Consider the following 19841-nt stretch of genomic DNA (forward strand, 5'->3'; position numbering starts at 1 on the left):
TAATCATTCTCTCTGTCCATTTGTTGTTTCCCGATTTCCGATTTATGACGACTGACTAATTGAACAAATCAAATCAGTCCTGGCCCGGCCGAGCACTTCCATTTGTCATCATCAAATCATCGAGGGGCCCACAGATATCGCTTTTATCCCGAAGGTAAAAGGAATGGATAAACTTCGACTCATATGGCTTGTTCTACTACTTGTTGAATCATACAGAAAGACACGTTTTATAGCACCGAGTTACCAAATGCGTTTTCGTGTAATCAATTTATTATCAACTCATAGTAACAACTCATATCTCTAGGTTTGAAGAATATAAGATATTATCGTCTCATGATCACTCATGATAAAATCCATGAAGTGATTCCAATGAGCGTGGGTTGAATCCAATACTCAGAACTTATGAGCACTCATGAGTGTTGTAGCCCTTTGTCCAACACCTTAGACCTCTACATGCCAACCCATGACAGTCTTAATTCATATCTACTTCCAACATATGACCGACTGTGGATGGTTTGAATAACTTAGTCATTCCGGAAGAATAACCTAGTTTATTCAGGAAGTCAAAACATGCAAAATGAAACACAATAATAATTGAATCCAATATGGTATCAAAACCTCTGAACATAAATAAAATACCTTTTATTTATCACCATATGATTACACATTATTCATTGTATACTATTTCAGCTATCAACTTTATTCTTGAATTTAAAACAATAGTTGTCCCATGTTCCAAGCATGTACACTATGTTTTCTAAACACTAGTCATGCCACACACCAAGTATGCATACTATGTTTGTCTATGATCTTTACTTTGTGAACTAGATCAATTGAACATAACTTCAATGATTCTCTTTTCACACTCCCAGATCCTTACTGCAAATGCAAGAATTCCAAATTCATACCATTTACTGAAATCTGTTAGATTCTAAACTTATATGCATTGATCTTCTTGTAATGATTATGTACAAAATCAGAAAGACTTGACAACAATCATTAAAGAGTATTCCAAAGGAGATCAGCTCCTTTGAAACATCCTTCTTGCATTAAGTTTCCTTAATCTTACACAGATTGAAAACTTCTAACTTTGAAACATTTCCAGATTCCATTTTTGACTATCACTTCTGAACAAGAGTTGCCTCCTTACAAATTATGTCAATATGGTCCTTCCAGAATTATCACTATACTTCCAACTGTCCTTGAGCAACCACTCTTTGGAAAACCTTAGATTGTCCTCGACAATTGTTTAATCCTTTTAGTCATATCCAGTTCTAAACCTTTTCACTTCTTAATGCCCCAGGCATTTGGAAAATTTTAGAAAGGATGAATATAGCACATATAATCGATCCTATATCCGAAGCATATGGGACACGATTCATGATGTCTCACATAAAGACTAAACCAGTCTTTTGCTATAACATTTCCATTTCTATTTGCCAAGTTCTCATAATTCAGATTATGAAAAGGGATGTCGTAATCATAATCAAATTTTAGAACGCAAATAATGGACCCATATACAGAATTTCCTTATGTTGAGCCATTCCAACATGAAATTCATATATATATATCCTTGACTAAATGATTAAAACCTCACGATCTAAGCTTATAGATTTGAGATGAAGTATAATTTCCTCTCCCTTAATTATCGCAAAACAACTTTTCCCAATTGAAACCTTTTGTTTTCTATAATTAACATTGCTAGCTTGCAATACTTATCATAATTATCATGCTCCCACTAACATGATGATTATTAGCATAACACTTATGCTCCCACTAGCTTTGACATGTACTCAGAAATCAGCTGGACTTCTAGAAATCAATACTTCATTGACTTTCTTACCAAAGTTCAGATTTCTGATACTAGATTGTTTTGATAAGACTTTATCAAAATCATACACCTTCCCTTAGATAGCACACTTGTGTGTCTAAACAATTATGAAGAGGGATGCCGTAATCATAATGGTTAGACCTTTTTGCCACTTCTCACAAGTCCAGGTTAGTGTGACGGTAAACCACACACGCTCCACTAACGACTTTGAGAATGCAAATATCACAATTGCTATCTAGCTAAAATCTACTTAGTGAAAGTGTTTCCTCACCATCATTTCATGAATCGGAGAGAAACCTTACGACACTTAGATTTTTAATGGTGTATGTGTTCTTATCCATGTGAATTGCCAAAACCATAGTCACATGACTAGGATAATGACAAATCCAAACTTATATGGATTGAACTCAATCTTAATTTCTTGCCACCTAGCAGCTCAAGGGCCTGCCATTGCTTCCAAGTTGTAGTGCAACAAATTGAGAACTCTAAGAACTCATATGCAAAGCCAACTTTAACTGGAATGGGCACAGAATATGTCAACACGATAGGTTGTAAACCTCAAGTCGTGTGCTAGTGAAGAATACTGGAGGAGCAGGGAGGGTACTAGCAATAGGACTGCCCTAAAGCGAGCAATAGGACTGCCCCAACTTGCTATGGATGTGGCGAACCAGGCCACTTTAAAAGGGACTGCCCTAAAGCGAGGAATACTGGAGGAGCAGGGAGGGTACTAGTAATAGGCCACGGGGAAGCAGTTGCTGACCCGACAGTGGTGACTGGTACGTTCCTCCTTGATAACTCCTATGCATGCATTCTGTTCGATAGTGGAGCGGAGCGAATACTTAGGTTGTCTTTTAACTTTAGATAACCATTCATTCCCAATCAACCTTATGCCGGTCTCAATAAAAAGTTTCGACGTTATTATCGGCATGGATTGGTTAAGCCTTCATCGCGCTGACATCATGTGCTACGAGAAAGCTGTCCGTTTAAACCTCCCATCTAACGAAACCCTTATAGTCTACGGTGACAAACCTGGTGCGAGTCTTCGCATTATTTCTAGTATTCAGGCGCAGAAATATCTGCGCAAAGAATACCACGCATTTCTTGCTCACGTCGTCGACACGAACCTAGAAACGAAAGAACTAAAGAACCTCCCAGTAGTGAGCGACTTTCCCGACATGTTCCCAGAAGAACTACCTGGGTTACCTCCGCAACGACAAGTCGAGTTCAGAATCGACTTGGTCCCAGGAGCTACCCCAGTAGCCAAGTCGCCCTACCGTTTAGCACCAGCCGAGATGCAAGAACTCTCTGGTCAACTTAACGAACTGCTCAGCAAGGGTTTTATAAGACCAAGTTTCTCACCTTGGGGAGCACCGGTCTTGTTCGTTAAGAAGAAAGACGAATCATTTCGTATGTGTATTGACTATAGGGAACTCAACAAATTGACGATAAAGAATCGTTACCCTCTGCCACGCATAGATGATCTATTCGACCAACTGCAAGGGGCGAGCTATTTTTCCAAGATTGATCTGAGATCCGGATATCACCAATTACGAGTGCTCGAAGAGGATGTCCCAAAGACAGCCTTCCGAACTCGTTACGGACACTACGAGTTCGTGGTGATGCCATTCGGATTGACCAATGCGCCCGCAGTCTTCATGGATCTGATGAATAGAGTATGTCGACCTTACTTAGATCAGTTCGTCATCGTTTTCATTGACGACATTCTGATCTACTCCAGAAGTAAGAAGGAGCATAGTGATCATCTGCGACAAGTTCTAGAGACACTACGGAAAGAGAAACTTTATGTGAAGTTCTCGAAATGTGAATTTTGGATCCGCAGAGTCGAATTCTTAGGACACGTGGTGAGCGAAGAAGGAATCCACGTGGACCCATCCAAAATAAAAGCCATTGAGAACTGGTCAGCACCAAAGACACCTACAGAAATTCGCCAATTTCTAGGTCTCGCTGGCTACTACCGCAGGTTCATTCAGAACTTCTCCCGAATAGCAAAGCCTCTTACGACCCTGACCCAAAAAGGTGTGGCCTTTGACTGGGAAGAGAAGCAAGAAAGAGCGTTCCAAACGCTCAAACGAGCCTTGTGCACCGCACCAATACTATCCCTTCCGGAAGGAATAGAAGACTTTGTAGTCTATTGCGATGCATCCAATCAAGGACTCGGATGTGTTCTGATGCAGCGAGGTAAGGTCATCGCCTACGCCTCGAGACAGTTGAAGACACACGAGGTTAACTACACGACCCACGATCTTGAACTAGGAGCAGTAGTGTTTGCTCTGAAGATCTGGAGACATTACCTGTATGGAACGAAGAGCACTATCTTTACCGACCACAAGAGTTTACAACACATTTTCGATCAGAAGGAGCTCAACATGAGACAACGACGGTGGGTCGAACTACTCAGTGATTACGAATGCGATATTCGTTATCATCCGGGTAAAGCCAACGTAGTAGCAGACGCCCTAAGTCGGAAAGAATACTCTGGTCGCAAAGTCAAGTCATTATCAATAACCATCCATTCACACCTGACTAAGCAAATTTAGGCGGCTCAACTTGAGGCCATGAAACCTGAAAATGTGTCGAGTGAATCCCTTAGGGGAATGGACAAGAACTTCGAAGCCAAGGGTGACGGAGCTTTATATTTCATGAACCGGATCTGGACACCGAAACACGGTGGTTTCCGAGACTTGGTCATGACCGAGGCTCACAACACTCGGTATTCCGTCCACCCAGGTTCAGATAAGATGTATCTGGATCTTAAAAAGCTATACTGGTGGCCTAATATGAAAGCAGAGGTTGCTACCTTTGTGAGTAAATGCCTTACTTGCGCGAAGGTTAAGGTCGAGTACCAGAAGCCCTCTGGTTTACTGCAACAACCAGAGATCCCGGAATGGAAGTGGGAGCGGATCACTATGGATTTCATAACCAAGTTACCCAAGACGACTGGTGGACTTGACACCATATGGGTCATCGTTGATAGACTGACCAAGTCTGCACATTTCCTGCCTATCAAAGAGACCGACAAGATGGAGAAACTTACGAGAACATACATTAGGGAAATTGTACGGTTGCATGGTGTACCTATTTCCATTATCTCCGATAGAGATAGTAGGTTCACCTCAAGATTTTGGCAATCCCTACAACATTCCCTAGGAACAAGGCTGGACATGAGCACAACCTACCATCCACAGACCAACGGACAGAGTGAGAGGACCATCCAAACATTGGAAGATATGTTGCGAGCCTGTGTGATTGATTTTGGAAAGGCATGGGATACTCATTTACCCCTTGTCGAATTTTCCTATAATAACAGTTATCACACCAGCATCAAGGCTGCTCCATTCGAAGCTCTCTACGGCCGCAAGTGCAGATCCCCTCTGTGCTGGGCTGAGGTTGGTGATACCCAATTAGCGAGAGGGCAAGCTTCCGACAGTACTCTCACTGGTCCGGAAATCATTCGGGAAACGACAGAGAAAATCGTTCAAATCCGTGAACGATTGAAAGCCTCTAGAGACCGACAGAAGAGCTACGCCGATAAACGAAGAAAACCTTTGGAATTTCAGGTGGGAGACCGAGTCCTTCTCAAAGTCTCACCCTGGAAAGGCTTGATACGCTTCGGCAAGCATGGGAAGCTTAATCCGAGGTACATAGGGCCTTTCGAGATTCTTGCCAGAGTCGGCCCCGTAGCTTACAAACTTGATCTACCCGACACACTGCGTAACGTACATTCTACATTCCACGTATCTAACTTGAAAAAGTGTCTGTCCGACGAGACTCTCGTAATCCCACTCGGCGAGATCGAGATCAACGAGAGCCTCAACTTCGTGGAAGAACCTGTAGAAATCATGGACCGTGAGGTCAAGCAGACGAAACAAAGCCGTATCCCTATCGTGAAGGTTCGCTGGAACGCCAAGCGAGGACCGGAATTCACTTGGGAACGCGAGGATCAGATGAAGTTGAAATACCCTCATCTTTTCGCTTAATTGTTTGTAACTTTTGTTTGCTTAAATTCTAATTTCGGGATGAAATTCCCTCTAACGGGGGGATGATGTGACAACCTGAAATTTTCATTTGTACGAACCTCATCTATTCAATAGAAACTAGTTCAGTTTCAGTGATTTTCAAGCTTTTCCGAACAAGTTTGTGTACATTAGGGTTTATGTTTTAGATGATATCAGGAGAGTGGATACTCCTGGTTTTGTGAAACTTGGGCATTTCAAGTTTCATACTGTTACAGTCCAACATCAGGAATAAAAATATTTTCTGCCAAAAATATTCCAGGACTATAAATAGTTTTCTGAATTAAATTAATTCATTATTCACAATTCCAAATAGAGAAAAGCCATATTCTCTCTGACGGATCTTCGGGTTTTCATCCCATATTGTGAGTTTACTTTTCTATATGTGTTTCAATACTTGTTTAATGCTTGTTAACAACAATAACATGTTTAGATTGCAAGATCCGGGAGTTTACCGCCCAAGATCGTTCTTGGGGAGTAAACTCCAAAATGGAACATTATGGCTTCCTAGTCCCGATTCCTTGTTAGACAACTTGTTTAGGAGATAGGGTATGATCTTTATAGGCCAAAAAGCATTCAAGAAACACAAGTTCTAGGAGTTTACGGCCAAGGAACTCCCTTGGGCCGTAAACCCCTTTTCAAGGGCAATTAGTGCCCTAAACTCCCCCTAATGCTTAAAGACCTTTACCCTAAATTGCTTGTACTTATTTTAGGCATCAAAAGACATCAAATACATAAGTTTCTAGGAGTTTACGGCCAAGGAACTCCCTTGGGCCGTAAACCCCTTTTCAAGGGCTTAAATGCCCTAAAACTTTCCCCAAATGCTTAAGGACTTTAACTACTAGTACTTGTGCTTGTTTAGAACACCAAAATCTCATCAAAATCACAAGTTAGTAGGAGTTTACGGCCAAGAACCCTTCTTGGGCCGTAAACCCCTTTATGTGGGACAAAAATCATTCCAAGCAACCCTTAAGCCTTTAGACAATTTACCTTGCACCTTTGGGACTAGAATGGAGAGTAGAACACATATAAACCACTCCTTGAAAGGAGTTTACGGCCAAGGAACATGACTTGGGCCGTAAACTCCAAGTGAAGGCACCAAAGTGTGCCTCTTGTCCCCATTAGCCTTAGATAAATTCATGGATGCCATTCTTGATGTTTAAGTGCCTCAAATCAATTAAATTCCTAGAGTTTACGGCCGTAAACTCTAAGGTGAAGGACCTTAGGCCGTAAACTCCCATATGGAGTGTTCTAAAGCCTTAAACTACTTCATGTGTTATTCCAATAAAGCTAGGAGTGTTCTAGGATCAAGATAGCACCACAAAACACCCAAAAACACCATTTGAGGAGTTCACGGCCATAAACCTATGAGTTTACGGCCGTAAACTCCAAAGTGTGGGGTTGTTGGATGGTGAACTCCTATACAAGGCCCTTTGATGTTTCAAACCCTTTTGCCTTGTCCCGTAGCAACTTAGATGCAACCATTTGAACCTTAAACACTCATAAAAGTGTTTAAATGTTTTCTAAGTGTCTTAACTTATTTATTTAAGTTATTATATGTCTAATCAGTTATATATATGCTTATTATATGATAACTAGGCTCGTGCGTGTAAACCAGTCTCCGTTTGCCACCTAGCACGGTAGCCGACACTGCAATTCAAACGACTCACCACAAGTGAGTTCATACCCCTTGAATCAACCTTTGAAATGATTTTAAGTGTTTTAAATACTTTATGGGGGGGATACAAGTCAAATACTTATAGTTATTGCTTCAATCACATGTGATTGCATTTAATCACATGTGATTAATAACTAGGAAAACAACGATTTTTACCACTGTTCAAACTGTTTTTCAAACTGCTTTACTATTGAAATGTTTTACAAACTGTTTTACTATCCGAACTTATTTATAGACTGTGATTCAACAAATGCTTCTTATACTTAAACTGTGTTATCAACTTATGCCTTCAAAATGTTTTATAGATCGACATCAAGTCGATCTTCTCTTGAAATTATATTACTGCTTCAAATGTTTTATGAAAACTTATTTATGCTTTTATATATCCAATTGCATGCCCATATATGTATAGATATATAAATAATGTTTAAAGGGCTTAGGAAGGCCATCTGCCCTATTTCCTTTTCCTCGATTTGGATGTGGTCTGGTGGGATTTCGGGTGACCATCCGAAGGTCGTTTCCATATTACTTATATATCATATATACATGTATAGACATAAAGGTACTTCCATATTCATACTCATCAGTACATCATTAGCTGGTTACCATCGGGGTAACGCAGGATCATACATATACAGATATACTAGAAACAATACATATACAGATATACTAGAAACAATACATATACAGATATACTAGAAACAATACATATACAGATATACTAGAAACAATACATATATAGATATACTAGAAACAATACATATACAGAAATACTAGAAACAATACATATACAGAAATACTAGAAACAATACATATACAGAAATACTAGAAACAATACATATACAGATATACGAGAAACAATACATGTACAGATATATGAGAAACAATGCATATACATGAATACTTAACAATTGTGATCCACTGTATCGGGCATGCCTTAAATGTCATGGCCCGAGTTGTAGCCAGAATTCTCTTGGAGGGAGAGCGTGAGTTTGCGTATAGATCTATACTGGATTGACTATCCTACACCTTGCTGCTAGCTACAGCCGGACCTGCAGGTCTGCGGGTGCCAAACGTCATTTCTTATTACGACCGTTCATTATGTCGTTGATTATCAGTCGATAGCATGGTGCAATTAATCACAATAAACCTTAATATAAATCCGGTTTAAGGTAGTAGTATTTAGTACAGCAGTAGTCTTATTATACAAAGCTACAGTACTACAATGATTTATCCATTACATATTTTAGTGATAACCTCACTTAAGCATTAATGTACAAACTATATTTTAACGAATGATAGTTATATTTGGGTAATCACACACTTTTACAACAGAAAAGTTTACAAACAGCCTAGCCTTGGTAGAAGGTTACTTTTATAGAAAATATAGGATTTTCTGAGTGATTCAAACTTTTACAAACACTTTCAAACATTTACTTACATTTTTACAACTTATACATTGAGACAGGTTCAAACGTTTTTACAAGAAACATTGACACTAAAATACTTATGAACTCACCAGCTTAATGCTGATAAACTCTTTCAAAATAACTTGTATTCTCAGGTCATCAGTAGACAGGTACCGAGGCCAGCTTTTGAGAAGATGGAGTGCATTCAAGACTCATCTCATATTATTTTGTGTTTCATTATTTTTGGTGTCTATAACTGTACAGAACACACTTGTATTGAAATTATATATTTAATGCAATGGATGATGTTGTTTGCTTATTTACATTTACTGTGTTGTGATACTGTACATGACGTCCTCCGCCCCGGAACGTTTCCGTCGTTCTTGGTTTTGGGGTGTGACACATCTACACGATCAGATTCAGCATATTCTTTCTTTAAGTTCCTTTACTTTTCATTGATTCTTAAAACATCACCATGTGACCTAGTCACATCATGTATCAAGTATCTCAGAATAGAAACTTAACAGAGTTAGATAGTGGACTTTACCTAAAGTAGAGTCAAACTTATTGAATTTAACATCCTTAGGTAAATTTGGCAGCTTCGCAACCAATGCCCCTTCCTTTGGCAATATAAACATATGGACCCTTTGATAATGGTACACGAGACTATCACAGACTTAGCTCTTCTCTTTACCATTTGGTCAACCGAGTTGACTATGGCCGATCCCTTTCCATTGGGAAGAGAATGCTTTTCTGGATTTCCTATGTCACTATTGTCAATATCCATAAAGTTTTAGGAAGTTGATCTTAGCAAATAGATAAGATCATTAAGGGTCTTGTCATAGTCTGTTTCATAGGTGTTCCAAAAGAACTCACTATGTGACTTAGAAAGTAGTTGAACCACCAACTTTCTCAAGACTTTGACACCCAACTCTCCCGGCTTGTCAATATGTGACTACATCTCCAAGATGTGATCACACCTAGACTTTGCCTTGCCAATAGGGCTTGAGTGACCTTAAACTTTTCAAGAACTTGTGGGTTGGGAGAATAATTGGAGGAGGTGAATGAAGTATGATTTCCAAGGGATATCATCTTCATTTAGGAAAGCTTGTTTCAAGAGATTTGGGAAGATCATAAATGTCTAAACCAGACATGTTGTGGGAGATATTCAAGATAGTTGAATTTTTAAAGTCCTTAATATGACACCCAATATGAAATATTAAGGCTAGGACCCAACAAACTATTTTATAACTTAGAAGAGGTATGCCGTAATCCAAGCTATAAAATATTTGAAGGTAGGTGAATGACGATTCACTAATTTCCACCAAGATAAACAAAATGTATTATTAGGTTTTAATTGGTTTTGAAACTCCTAGATCTTTGAGATTCATTGAACTGTTCAAAGGCATGTTTCAATCTCGAGTGTACCCTTCAAGTTTTGTGACTGGGATGCCGAGGATCACAAAACAAGGTGTGAAGTAACCATGCAAATTACTTGGTACCCTTAAGTGTTTACCCCTTAATCGATGTGCCAGTTAACCACACACGCTCCATCGATACTATGATAAACATTAAGTTACCGTTTGCCTACCTTGTTAAATACGCGTTAGTGTGCCGGTTAACCACACACGCTCCACTAACCGACTTATACAAAGTGCAAAGTGTAATTTCATGGATTAGCACCTTATTCACATTTTTCCTAAGTAACTAAGATTAAGTATTATTCAGAGTTTAGTTACTTAGTATTTATCATTAATACTTTTAATTAAGGGAGAATTCTAGTCCTGTCAAACCCGTTCGGCTAACGACCCTCCACCAGTCAAGCAAGCGGTGGGTGAGAGTGGACACCCATTAAGTTGTCATTTTATAGGCAACAACCTTATACCCACCTTATAGACCGGCTTCGTGAATGAGGCGTACTAGCGGTAAGACTGACTTTACTCTTATACATATATATATTATTAACTTATAATATTATAAAGTATAAGGGTTGAATTTTAACTTTTAAAATTCTAAGGGCTAACTTGGAATTAAAGTATTCATAAGTGAAAACTTTACAAATTCCAAAACTTGAGGGCAAGTTTTGAAACTATTCAAAACTAATTAATTCCATAACTTATGTGTTTAAAGTAGTTTTAATCCAAAAACTCTTCAAGTTCCATAACTTGAGGACAAGTTATGGAAGACTTTAAACTAATAAAAGAATTAACTTTTCTTTATTTTATAACTTATGAAATTAATTAAGGTTACACTTTATTTATTTATTTATTAATGAAGTGACTCTTGAACCTCCATAACTTAAGGACAAGACTCTTCATCTTTTGTAACCATTGCCAACTTTTATGAGTTTTTATGATACTTAAATGTGACTTTTCATATAACTTGAGGACAAGTTACAAAAACACATTTTAGAATCAACTCTTAGATTAATTTGGATTGAAAACAACAATTTCACAGAACTTCCTATTAATCTAAGCAACTCATAAGAACAAGATAATTCAAATCAAACTTTTTCATGTAATTAGTCTAAACCTTAAACTAATACAAAACATGAATCTATTGACAATTGTCTTTGAAATTGGATTAGCATGAACATTACCACATCAAAAACAAGTTTATAAGTTCAAAAACATCTTAGGGTAATGTTCCTAGTCCAATTCTAGACAAAAAAGTCGAATTTATGCTGTCTGGGAGTCCAACTCGTCGAGTGCACGAACCAACTCGGCGAGTTGGATGCTTTTTGCCTTGGACTCGGCGAGTCCATTCATGGACTCGGCAAGTCTGCTGGGCAGACAGCATCAAAACTCGATTTTCCAGCTTCTTTTGCAAGTATAACAAGAAAACAAGCCTAGGCTCTGATACCACTGTTGGGTTTTGAGCATTCTAACACTCCTAAGTGTACATGCAACCCTAAATACCTTGGATCTATGTTTTCTCTATTATACATGAAAATAAGAACTTCCAAGGTATTATCCTAATCTAGCATACAAAACAATGACTATAGCAAGATGGAATACATACCTCTTTGGTGTAGAAAGTCTTCATGAAGCTTGAGTGCCAAGTGACCCAAGTGTGACACCTCAAATGGTTCACACAACACCAAATACACATGGAATGACTTGAGAGAAAACTACACTCATGAAAATCGGCTAGCCCTTTTACTTCACACACTAGTGGCCGATTTTGGTCAAGAATAAGATGCTTATATAGTTAGGGTTACACCATGTAAACCCTAATTGACATGGCCTTTCATTTCCATGATCCATGGGTACAGTTACACCATGGAGCATCCATGGACCATCCTATGGGTTTTAGCCCAACTTGATTATCCATGGAGCATTAGCCCACTATACAAGTATGGATGATTTACACAATCAACCCATATATTTAATTAGTCTTCTTTTGATCACTTAATTAATCCTAGATTAATTCTTGATCAATACTAATTAAATAATCTTATTATTCTTATTATTAATATACTAGAACTTATAATATATTAATAACCATAAGTGTCTTATTTCTCTCATTAAAGTCTATCCAAGTGCATGATGCCATGCAACCCAAATGGACCATGTCGGGTCGGGTCAAGTCTTACCAATTATAGTTATGGACTTAGACATTAATCCAACACTTGGGACCAGGGAGATATTCTGTACTCGTTACATTCCACGGGTTGAGTGGGAGAGTCTAGCACATGAGGTTCTATATTTGGGGTTTCGGGGGTTTTGCTCGAGGCCGGAATGTGAGTCGCGAGGACTCCGAAAAGTAGTGATGATTATGTCCAGCTGGGATTTTGTAGCAGGAAGTAGAATGGTTAATTGGTGGATTGGAATGTCGTTATATAGGACAAGGATCGTGCCTTTTCAGTTTTCAAGCTCAAAGGAGTGAGCAGACTTGGGACCCCAGGATCAGGTTATGTTCCATCTCGGGTCAGTTAGTCGTAGGGGTTGGCGACATTATTTCAGTGCTGGTGAGCGCAGGTGGGTCGATGTGGCATGGGAAATCTTATGAGGTGTACGCGATTACCATTCCGACTTCTAGGAGTTAAGATCCGATTCACCTTGGATCTCTTGCATCGAGCGGTAAGGATTGATTGTGCGATTCATTGCACTTTTGGGATTGGAGACTATGTTATGGGAGCAGTTGTAGCCCGGTTTAGGGCAGAGATTTTTTCAGCTACTGCAGTTCAGCTGTGGGTGATCGAGCTGGTGAGTGAGTCAGGGTGCGAGACCATGAATGATATGATTTCTAGAGCCGAGAGCGGGAGATTTTTGGAGCACTTTGGAAAGAAGGGTATTATATGGGAGGTCTGCAGACAGGGTTCCACAGGATGATTATTCAGCATTGTCAGAATTCAGTGGTTTTAGTAACCGTTATTGATTAGCGGATGAAAGCGCCAAAGGAAGTAGCTCGTTGCTCAGGTATTAGTAGGAGTATCTGTCTTTTGGTCTTAAAGATTTTAGTGTGGGATCATTCAAACATTAGGGACTGTCGGTTTTATGAGGATTCAAGAAGTGTTCATCTAGTTATTAAAAGCATGTGATCATTTGGGGTTGGCTTGTATGGAAAGTGTTGTAAGACTGTGGGGGTAGCCGTAGCATTCACTAGCGATCAGTTAGTATGGGAAGTGTTGTAAGTCTACGGGTGTAGCTGTAGCATTCGCCAGGTTAGCTGATAGTGCTAGAGTGATGTAAGTCTGTGGGTGTAGCCGCAATATCCACTAGATTGGTAGATAACATAAGCGCGTTGCTAGGACGCGGAAAGGACAGTAGTAAACACCAGTTCGGGTGTAGCAGTGAGGATATGGAAATCCACGGATGGGTTTATGGGTTTCTCTAGAGGGATTGGACCTGGTTAAGCCAGTGATAAGACTGTAGGAGCATCACTACAGATATGAGACCAAGGAAGATATGGAAGGTTTAAGGTTGTTTGTAATGTAAGGCTACTAGTGGTCATGTAGTAATCGCTTTTAGCTGTGGATTTTATAACGTCGGGAGTTGACTCATGGATCTGATCGGTTGGATCAGGAGGTTGTTAGAGTTGCAGTGGCATGATAACTAGTTGCAACTAGTTCCAGGGAAGGATTTCGTTCGGAAATCGTGTGAGGCAACTATGTGGGAGTCTCTTACCTCCACGACCGGGCCGGAACCCGGTATGTCAGGTGATTGGTGAACTAATTAAGACCAAGAAGGTCTCGATAGATTTTGGAAGGTAGCTATGTAGCAGCATACTACTTCAGGCAGTTCAGTGTTCAAGTAGTTTCAGCGTTGTGCTTCAGGTTGCGAGTACGAACGGAATAGCTAGATGATTTGGGGAGAGACAAGTCACTCACATCAGGAGTATCTGAGCCTTGGCCAAGTAGAAGTGGTCTACAAGGATAGTTGGGTCAGTGACCCTGTTTTATAGTGGGAACCTTGAGTTATCAGAAGTTAAGTACTCAGTTGAGGGATAAATGGACTGGATTCAATGATAATGATTCAGTGTGAGTGGTTTGTTAGGGATTCAGACCATCTCAAAACAACAGGTTTCAGACGGAGTAGATGTGATCTTGTTACGAGAAATCCGTTCGCCTACAGATTTTAGATCTTTGCAAGGATTGGTCACGACAACCCTGGGAAGGATAGGGTGTGCCCAGGTTGGTGACCATGTTACTAGGGTGGTTGGGCGTGTAAGGAATGGTAGTGAATGATTTCGAGGACAAAATCTAATTTAAGTGTGGGAGATTTGTAACACCCTAATTATTAAATAAATTAATAAATGAATAGAATCCCTAAAATCAATAATAATCGAGCAAGGAGTTGGTTTCGAGGAGTTAAAAGTTATAATTATTTAATTTGGGGGTAAAAATGTAAGTTTCATATTTCATCTGTAAGTATTATGAAGGCAGAGACTAAATGGTAACTTCTGGGACTTCATTTGAAGAGATTTTGGGGCCAAGGGGCTGTTTGGTAAATCAGGGATCGAATTTAAGAATAATTATAGAGGCAGGGATGAAATTAGTAAATATTGTACCTAAATTGCAATGAATCTTGGATGATGGGGGCTGATTTGTAAGTTATAGCCTTATAATGAAGAGAAATTGGGAAGGAGGGGCTAAAGGTGTACATTAAGGAAAGGTTTGATATGGCTGGGTATTTAACCTGTCACTATCCATCGGTCGCTAACCCTAACCCTAATAATTGGTTCAGCCGCCACTCTCTCAAATGACCACCTCCGGCTGCTGCTTAGTCGATTTCGAATGCCGCCATCCATAACCCTACTGCCGAAATGATGTAGTGAACAACAAGATCTTCAGGTGGGTCGTCAGAACACCATGAAGCCTGATTGTTGTTGCTGTCCTCGGTGGGTCTCACGCCACCGTCCTTCTTCTCCATTCTTTCCGGCGCCACTACCTTCTTTTTTATCTGCCGCTGCACAGTCGCCATTTTGGGTGGCTGTTAGGCTAATGATTCTCCGAAATGCCATACGCCACCGCTCGATCACTGCTGACGTTGTTGTAGATGACGAGGCTGCCGATGAAGATGAAGATCGCCGCTAGCCGCCGTTGATGCAGTCGGGGAGACTGGGTTGCTCGCGTTAGACGACGTCTATTCTCCGCCTTCAGTCGTAGCGTTGCCGGCTGCTAGGGTTGCTGTCGTTTGCAAGTTTAACCCACTGCCACCGCCGTGCGCTGCTTGATGCGTAGTGGTGTTTCCATTCTGGACATGTGTCTATGTGTATGAATCGCTACTACATCGTTGTTGGCTAGTCGGATGCTGAAGAGAGCCACCATGGTGGCTGCCACCATGTTGTTCTGCCGCCATCTACCACTGCCGGCCACCACAAGGTGCCTGTAGGTGTGTGTTTATTCTCTTAAGTGTGTGTTTAATTTCGGATTAAAGATTGTACAATGTAATTAGAAATGGAATAATAAAAGAAAACTCAAAACCACCACCGTATGGTGATGGTTGCCACCTCTTGCCGCCACCGGCCGCCGTGTCGGGTGGTGGTGTGCTGTGATTGAGTTTGGACCTCGTTTGGGGGGATGTTTGGACAATTTGGGACCAATGAAACTCTAATGGGCCCAAATAAGCCCTAGTGGGCCCAATGTAGCTCCTAATGGGCCCAAAGAAGCCCTAGTGGGCCCAATGGAACCCTAATGGGCCCAAAGAAACCCTAGTGGGCCCAATGTGACCTAAAAGCCCAACCAGCGGACTAATGAACTCGTATTGGGTTTGGAAAACCCTAAGGGCATAAAACCCTAACTTGTGGAAATTCAGCGGGAATTATTTAATAAACTTGAAATATTAAATAGTAATCATTGGCAAAGTAGCTTAAGACAATAATGGACTTAATGGGTTAAGTAAGAAACACTTAACCGTAATCATCATTTCATGAAAGACACCCGCTTTTGGGCCATTGGAATGGAATTGTGAATTACACCTAATCACACCATATGATTTATCTAGTAGAGTAATGGACTTAATAGATTAATTCCTTAATGGGTTAAGTGAGAAACACTTAACCCTATCGTCATTTCATGTGAAAACCCTATTTCACTTGGGCCTTGAGTTGGGCCTTTCCTTTGGGCTTTGGTAATTGGATTATTAATGGCCATCCAAGAATAATCATATGGATTGGAATATGTTGACGGGCTTAGGGTAAGGCCCATATGAGGGTGTGGGCCCAATTTGGAAAATTGGGTCGTGGATGGGCCATTGTTTGGGCCTTGATGATTATATGATATTGGGCCATTGGAAATGCCAAATGTATGGACTGGACTAAGTAGTTGGGCCTTGATTATGACCATGTAAAGGTTTGGGCCCAATTGGGAAAATTAGGCCATATGTTGGGCTTTGATTCCTAGTTTGACTTTTAGGTCTTTGGATTGGGCCTTGGGCTTGAATGAAGCCAAGATGGCTAATGTAGCCTGTTACTCTAAGAATTTGTGGTTATGTGTTGGGACCCAATTATTAATTGGGTGCTGTTTTAATATTGACAGTTCGAGAATCTGTCATCCAATAGCTGGGATTGTGTCTACGGGACTTCAACATTTTGAGGTGAGTTCTCCTCACTATACCAACAGGGTCTACGACACTAGATCGGTCCCTTGGGATTTTATCCCGAAGTTAGTATGTGTTTCATATTCATGATCAGTTAGATTGGTACCTAGGGTGTCATGCGGTTACGATTTGTTGGATTGGTACATTGATATATAGAATGGTGCTATGCTTAGCAGTTAGTATGATATGTGCTTATTGCTTGATTATGTGCTATTTATATGTCGACATACATGGATGGGTTGGGTTGAGGCGGTGTCCTGCTTTGTGTGGTTCAGGCCAACATACCCGGGGCGGTCCGGATAGGCTGTAGGCCCGTAGGAGGCAGTCCAGTCATGCCGAAGGCCCGATGAGCGGTCCGTATAGGCTGTAGGCCCGTAGGAGGCGGTCCAGTCATGTCGAAGGCTCGGGAGCGGTACAGAGAGGCTGTAGGCCCGTATGAGGCGGTTCAGTCATGTTGAAGGCTCATTATGCATGCTGTTCTGTATTTGTATTGATATGATATTTGTTTTGGTTAGTATGGGTTAGTATTTTGGGGGTAACTCACTAAGCCTTCGAGCTTACATTTATCGATTATTGTTTCAGGTATTTTTGATGATCGTGGGAAGGTGAAGCCATGATCGTGCACCTCCTTATGTTTTATGATTTGGTTCTGGGAAACTCTGATATTAAACCAATTTGGAAATACATTTGTGATAATTGTCGATTTTAAAAAGTTTTAAATTGGCTTGAATTATATGGGTGTTACAATCCTTATAAACGTTCCCCACTTATTTTGAACGACATTCATTTTTGGCATTCCTACCACCTATACCCTTTTATTTACCCCTTTCGTTTCAAAAGGTATTGTCAAATTCCATGTGACATGACTTTAAATGAAAAAAATACTATATATATATATATATATATATATATATATATATATATATATATAATTGTCCTAAGAATATAACTACACTTTTTTTTTTAATTATTTTCTTATAAATCTAACTTTGACAAAGTACACAAGCAAATAATTCCTAGTTTACTTCTATTTATACTTTAGTTCGTGACTTTCTAATAAATTCATTGGAGTGCTCGGAATCGCTTAGGTCACTAATGGAGTCCATGACTTTCTATGAAACCCTTTTAAACAATATTTCTTCCCATCCATCCAAGCTTTTATAATTAGGTGGATAAATACAAATATATCCCCAGGGGGAATACTCATTGGGTCCCAAAGGTCACAGATTGACTCCACTCCTGAACTATAACTTAGTTGAATATATAGCTAGACTTAAAGTGTAGAAATTAAATAGATAAACTTGGAACTTGACTCCATTTGCTTTAACTAAGGAGATTTTTATTAGGTATACATATTCACAAAGCAAAACTTTTTATGTCCTTCAAACAACACAAGTTCTCGATTTTGTCTCATGAGTTCACTAGGACAGGGACGCCACAAATATACTATAACACAATGGCTTAACTAAACCTTAGAGTTCGCCTCAAATTATCCAATATAACATTAGTACTTGATGTATGTTATAACTCTAAGTAGAGTATAACAATGAAGCTTGTTAATGGACACTAAAGTACCATTATTAGTTGTGTACTAAAGCAAACTAAAGACCCACAGAGGTATTTTGAAAAATCATTAAAGTATGGAGAAACTAACCTTCTTCATTTGCATAATTGTCATAACAACTTGCATTATTCTATAAAATAAAATCTTTTTGGTATTTTCTTTTGTTTAAGGTAAATACAAAAGATAGTGTGACATCCCCATTTTCACGGCCAGAAAAGACCGATTTGTTTATGCTTTGTTTTATAAAATCAGAGTAATCTTTTAAAGAAAACAGTTGGGGAATTTGTTCCCAAAACAAAATATGATGAAAATTATCAAATCATTTCTTTAAAGAAATGTATTTTCATTATATAACAAAATCTCGGGATGTCATGTTCAATACAGACCAAAAGCATAAACGGAACAAAATAGACCTTACAACAATTATTCATAACTACTGGCCTATAATCCAAAATCTCTCGTCAAGTCCACCAACTTATACTCTTGTGCCATTACCTGTAATGCAATGAAAACTGAGTGGGTCAGGCTTGGGAGCCTGGTGAGCATATATGGTTTTCAACCCAAATTAATATAATTATTATATTTAATTATCAAATAATCAATTCAAATACCCACCCCCATTATCTCTATTTATTTCTTAAAGATTTACCCTAAGAACCAATTACCCTTCTCCCATTCATTCCTAAGGATTGCCCTAAGGAGCTGGCACAAAGTCTAGTGCTACCTAGGTTCTTAGATTACCTCTAGTGAACACGCAATTCCCAATAACCAATGAACACCTAGTTCAAGAACACGTAATGAACACTTAGTTCCAATATTACCCAATGAACACCTAGTTCACAAACACTTAATGAACACTTAGTTCAATTATCCCTGATGAACACTGAGTTCAAATATCTAATGAACACTTAGTTCGAATATCCGTGGTGAACCCAATCACCTAAGGAACACAGAGAATGAAAGCTCTTAGTTCAAACAACGTGGTAATAAAGTATATCTCGATCCTACGAAACCACTAATGTTATAAACACATATAAATTATATTTCTAAAGCAATATATCCCATCCCGTCGATCCCCACATACTGACCCTATACAATGTTCTTATGAGATCTAGCCTAAGGAATCGATATGAACCACAAACTGACGAAGTTGCTTCGGAAATTCCTTGGCAGCAAACGAGGATCAATAAAGACATCAATTGAGGGGAATGGAATAAGTTTCACCACGAACCTTCGTTCGTAAAAGAAAGAACCACAACACAATTAAGTCAGGGGTAGTTATC

This window comes from Lactuca serriola, chromosome 5 (assembly GCF_051521515.1).
Source record: "Lactuca serriola cultivar US96UC23 chromosome 5, Lser_US96UC23_V15, whole genome shotgun sequence".
In the NCBI taxonomy this organism is placed as follows: Eukaryota; Viridiplantae; Streptophyta; class Magnoliopsida; order Asterales; family Asteraceae; genus Lactuca; species Lactuca serriola.